The sequence below is a fragment of the Dermacentor albipictus genome, chromosome 2 (assembly GCF_038994185.2).
Source record: "Dermacentor albipictus isolate Rhodes 1998 colony chromosome 2, USDA_Dalb.pri_finalv2, whole genome shotgun sequence".
Lineage (NCBI taxonomy): Eukaryota > Metazoa > Arthropoda > Arachnida > Ixodida > Ixodidae > Dermacentor > Dermacentor albipictus.
In genome coordinates, this window is record NC_091822.1 from 171,248,777 (window position 1) to 171,254,061 (window position 5,285).

Genomic DNA, 5,285 nt, shown 5'->3' on the forward strand with positions numbered 1-5,285 from the left:
GCACTCGAGCTAAAGCTTCCTCTTAAGACCCCGCCCCTGCAGCACCTGGGCCTGCGCGATCTGCTACGCTGTTGCTGCCGCCTGACTCAAGCGCTCGCCCCATCGCGATGCAATGCGCTCCGAGTTTTCCCCTAAGTGTGAAACAGAGTGTACATGTTCTTTTCAAGCGTAAATGAGGTAAAGGGCTTATGCAACATGTATAACTTCATTGCGCCGCGTCAGTCTTTTTTGCAATTATTACGATATAACGAGTATACTGGAAAACAATTTACGTATATAACTTGAGAAACTATGTACGTTATATAGAATAGTATGTCGTGGTACCTACCGTATCTACCGGCTCCAAGCGCAGTCACTATTTTTAGTCTTATGTGGTTATTAGAACTACGTTATATTATATAGTATCTCGTGGCACCTGCCGTAACTATCGGCTCCATGCATAGTGCGATGTCGATAATGCGAATGAGAAACTTTTATTCAGTAAATTGAGAGTTTGTAAGCCAAAAATGGCCGTTTACATAGGTGGAGTCTTTAGTCTGGGGCTCCACTGGACGAAGCTGCTACCCGCGCCCTTTGAGACTCCAGCGCCGAGCAATTGAGTAGGGCTGCCTCCCATGCCTCTCTAGCGGGGGAATGGTTGGGGGAAAGGGACGGATTCATCTGACATGCCCACACCATGTGAAAGTGATCGGAGACTTCCCCACAGTGAGGGCATCGCCCATCAACTTTCGGGTCAAAATGTTTTGCTATTGCAGGACACAGCAGGGTGATTGTCTGCAGGCGCCGCAGGGTTCGTTTATCGGCCTTTCTCAGGCCCTTAGCAGGGACCGGAGAAAGCCGATCACGTTCGTAATAGTATGCCAGAATTTCCCTGAACGGCAGAAGCGGTTGTCTAATCTCTGAGCAGGAAGAGTCTGGTTGAGGTGCCCGGTGGGTAAGCGCTCGGGCGGCCGCGTCCGCAGCCTCGTTACCTCTAACGCCCTGGTGGCCGGAGTACAAATAATGCGTTTGGGTGAGGTGTCAGATTCCCTCACGGCTCGCTTTAAAATGCGGTAGGCTAATGGTGATACCTCGCCCGCCAGGTACTGCTCATAGGCTCTGCGCGAATCTGTGATGATTACCTTCGAATTCGAGTGCGAGGCGGCAAGTGCTATGGCAACCTCCTCGGCCTGCGCGGAGTTGAAAGCGTGGTAGGAAAGCTCGTCAAATCGTTGGTCCTGGTGAACTACGGCAGCCGTGTAGAATCCAGTGGGCGACGGCCCTGCCACATCAACGTATTATACACCCTGCTTTAATCCATATAGGTGTTCGAGGGCCCGAGTGCGCGCCTTTCGTCTGCCTTCATGTGTCTGCGTGTCCATGTTGCGCGGGAGTCGAGGAACCCAGAGCTCGTGACGCCAGGGCTCCGGGAGCCTGCATGTCTCCGCTGGAATGCACTCGTGTTGTATGTGCAAGCGGTCTAGCAGGTGGCGCCCGGACACCGTCTGCGAGAGTCGCGGGCTTTGGTTCACAAGATGGGCCTGCTTCAACTCCTGGTAGGAGTTAAGCACACCTAGAGCCATCAACTTAGCGTTGCAGGTAGCCACCGGGAGGTCCAAAGCTCACTTTGTAATCTTTCTTATGATGGCGTCGATGCGTTCATCGTGTTTCTTTGTAGTGCGAAGGTAGGTTACGAGTATAGGATGCTGCTGGTTACGAAGGCATGGGCGAGCCGAAGCGCGTCCCTGCCCCGCAACCCGCCGCGTTTGTTGGAAATGCGGTGGATCATACGTCCGACCTGTTCGCCTACGCGTTTGAGTATGTCGATAGTGGATTCCGGGCTGAGTCTGTGATGGATGAACAGACCCAGGATCCGGATTTCCTCGACCTCTCTAATAGGACCTCCCATCAGAAAGAGATGCAAACTCGTGTTGTGTTTGGGATTGGTTCTGGTGTGAAGAAGTTCCGATTTCGCCGGAGCGCATCGGAGACCACAGTGGATAGCATAGCTATCGACGATGGAGGTGGCCTGCTGGAGGTGGTCCTCCATTTCCCCAACGCTCCCTTCAGTAGTCCAAATTGTTATGTCATTCGCGTAAATTGCGTGACGGATGCCTTCCACCCGGGCCAATTGTTGGGGAAGCTGCATCATGGCAATATTGAAAAGTAGTGGTGACAAGACCGCTCTCCGTGTTCCCATGGTGTATGGGCCATATTCCCCATCTTCGATCTTAAGGAGGGCCTGACGCTTTGAGAGGAAATCTCTAACGTAGACGAATGTCTTGTGCCCGCAATCTGTGGTGCTCAGATTTGCCAGGATGCTGCCGTGACGAACGTTGTCAAAGGCCCCCCTAAGATCGAGGGCAAGGATGGCTTTGTCGTTGAGGTGCATGGCCATGGGTCGTATTATGTCGCGATGTAGTAGGAGGAGGACGTCCTGTGCATACATATGCGGGAGGAAACCAAACATACTGTCTGCAAAGAGGCCCTTAGCTTCTATGTACGGGGAGAGGCGATCCCGATTCATCTTCCCCATAAGTTTGCCCGCACACGAAGTCAGTGAGATGGGCCTTAGGTTATAGGTATTTACGGTCTTACCTGGCTTAGGAATGAAACTGACCAAGGAGGTCTTCCAATCGGGAGGCAGTGGACGCCCGTCCCAGATCTCATTAATGTACTCTAGCAAGTGAAGGCAGGCCGAGTCCGGAAGATTCACCAATAGTTTCACTGGTATGCGACGCCGGCCCGCAGCCGCACCTCTGCGCACCTTAGCTAAACCCGCCCTAAGGTCCGGTAATGTAAAAGAGGCATCAAGGTCTGGATTAGGCTTGCCCGCGTACTCGTACTCGGTGCCAATCGGGTCCTATTTGCAATAGAGACACGTCTCACACAGCGTGTCCGTGAGTTGAGCTGTCGTGCCTTGGTACCCGTGCAAAGCCCGCAGAAGTTGTCGTTGCGTCTCCCCTCTCGTCTGAGTGGGGTCAATGAGGCTGCGAAAGAGACGCCACGTCCCTCTCGAGCTCATTTGACGCGCTGCCAAATTGCTCTTTTCCATCCAATTGGAGTCCATGAGCTGGGCAGCATACGCTGCGGCTTGCTCCGTGAGTTCGATAATGCGAGCCTTAAGCTTCCGATTCAGCTTTTGTTTCTTCCACCATTTGGTAAGGCTTCGGCGCGCTTCCCACAGGTGCATTAGGCGATTGTCCACTGCGGGAATGTCTTCGGAAGTCTGAACTCTCGTAACGTGTTGTTGCTGTATTGTGTGCAATTGCTTTGCCCACTCAGCGTAACCGCCGGAAAAGAGCGCGGGAGGTATCTCCTACATTCTGAACTCATGCCAATCGGTCAATGTGGCCTCGCCCCACTTTCTGCGAGCCGCCTTCGCCAGAAGAGTGACCCGGAGAAGGCAGTGATCGCTACCAAGACAGTGCACCAGGTTCTCCCAGGCGGCATCTTTAGCGTTCTTAGCGAGAGATAGGTCAGGGCATGTGTCACGCGTTAACGAATTGCCCACGTGTGTGGGCCATGCCGGATCCATGAGAAGCGTGAGACGAAATGTGGACATTAACTCCGCCAGTTTGCGTTCTCTGGCCTTCGCAAAGCGGTATCCCCAATGAAGGCTGGGAGCGTTGAAGTCCCCAACAATCACGAGAGGATCCTTGTCAGCCGATTTGAGCGCGCGGTAGAAGATTTCGTTGAAAGTTACGCGCTGCTTCTGCGGAGGGCAGTAAATATTAAGAATATGTATTGACGGGTAATGGCGCTTAAGTGGCAGGACCTTGACCATGGTGTATTCCTGTTCAATCTCCAAGTCGCGGTCGACCGGGACTGCGGTGTACGCCTTGTTCACCAGGATACGCGTTGTAAGACATCCCTGAAACGAGCTATACCCAGTGAATTTAACTTTCCCGACGGGTTCCTCTAGAGCCAGGACCGCCGGCACGGAACCGAAGGACTGCAGGTAGAGCTGGAGGTGCGACCGTTTCTTCCAGCTCCGAAAACCCCTGCAGTTCCACGGTTGGATCTCGAATTTCTCTTCTACGGCTTTATTATAGGCTTTCCGCTGGGGTCGGCTAGCCATAGTGAATGTTGCTTTTAATTTTGAGGGGCATGCCCACTCCACGAAGGCGATGGCGCCTCAGAAAGAGGCACCACGACCTCCGGGGAGGCGGCAGCCGGACTGTGTTCCTGGGAGCCCATGGTCTGACGAGTGACCACCTTTCGCCTACGCGAATCCGGTCGCGGGGAACGAGAGCGAGAGCGGCTCTTCCTAAATTGGACGCTAGCCCGTTCCTGTATACTGTGGACAGGACAGAGTCAATCACGGCTGGAGGTATGCTCTGCACAATGTGCGGGCGCTGCTGTTCCCAGAGTTCCCGGAAGGAAGTCCTGATGTCTGTTAAAATTTTACCTGGCATGTCCGCAATTGTGCGTGCTGAATTTTGCAAACGGTGCTCCATAACGGGCATGCGCTCGACTGTTGTGCTGTCCGAGCACTGCGAGTCGCTAGATAGTCCTAAAGTGACCGAGGCCCTGTCGTGTTGTTCTGCCACCTCAGCTTGCTGCATGGGCTCCGAAGGCCCGTCCTGTGCCCGAGGCTCCGTAAGCCTGGCCAATTTTGCTTCTAGCTCTTGTATTTTGTTAGCAGCGGCAGTCAGCCATCGGCCGCGACTCGGGTATGCAACAAGCACAGAGGCGAGGAAGATTTCTGCTAGGGCGCCGGGACTGCGATGTTCTGTGAGTAGCAGAAAACGCGTACTGAGGCGCTCGCCCGCGCCCGCTGCCCGGCTAATTTCATGACGGTTTGGTCTATCAAATTGTTGACGCTAGATACTGGAAAGTTCACTGGAACGGAAACTGAGCGGTAAGACGCGCATTAAAAAAAGGCATGGCATATGGTCATCATTAATGCACTGGATTACGAAAAAATTGGCAGTGTTTTAGCTCAGCTACGTGAGGATATACGTAGCGTAAATGTATGGTTATGTTTGGTTAATTTTCCAGTCGTTTGCGCCGACTGGCAGCGGCTCGACTCTCGTTAACCTCCATGTCGAGCGCGCTGCATCAAGCGTCTCTCCCGCGCATCTATAGACGAGAAAACCATGGCCAGGCGGCGCTACTGCGCCTCCTGACAGCGCCCCAATGTGGAAATGCCAAGCAGCGCGGTCGCGTCGTGGCGTAGTCTCCGCTTCGTTTACATTGTGCCGTCCGCGCCTTTCTTCGCTGCTCGTTCTCACGGCGCTCCGTTTTCGACGGCGGCAGATCGCCTGCTTGCGCAACAGCGATGCAAAGATTGCCGTGCGGTT

The 5,285-nt window shown here is 53.8% G+C and overlaps 1 pseudogene; it reads right to left on the minus strand.

Moving 5' to 3' along the window:
• Nucleotides 1-531: 531 nt before the first annotated feature.
• Nucleotides 532-2,377, minus strand: LOC135900826 (uncharacterized; annotated as a pseudogene).
• Between the last annotated feature and the right edge of the window lie 2,908 nt (nucleotides 2,378-5,285).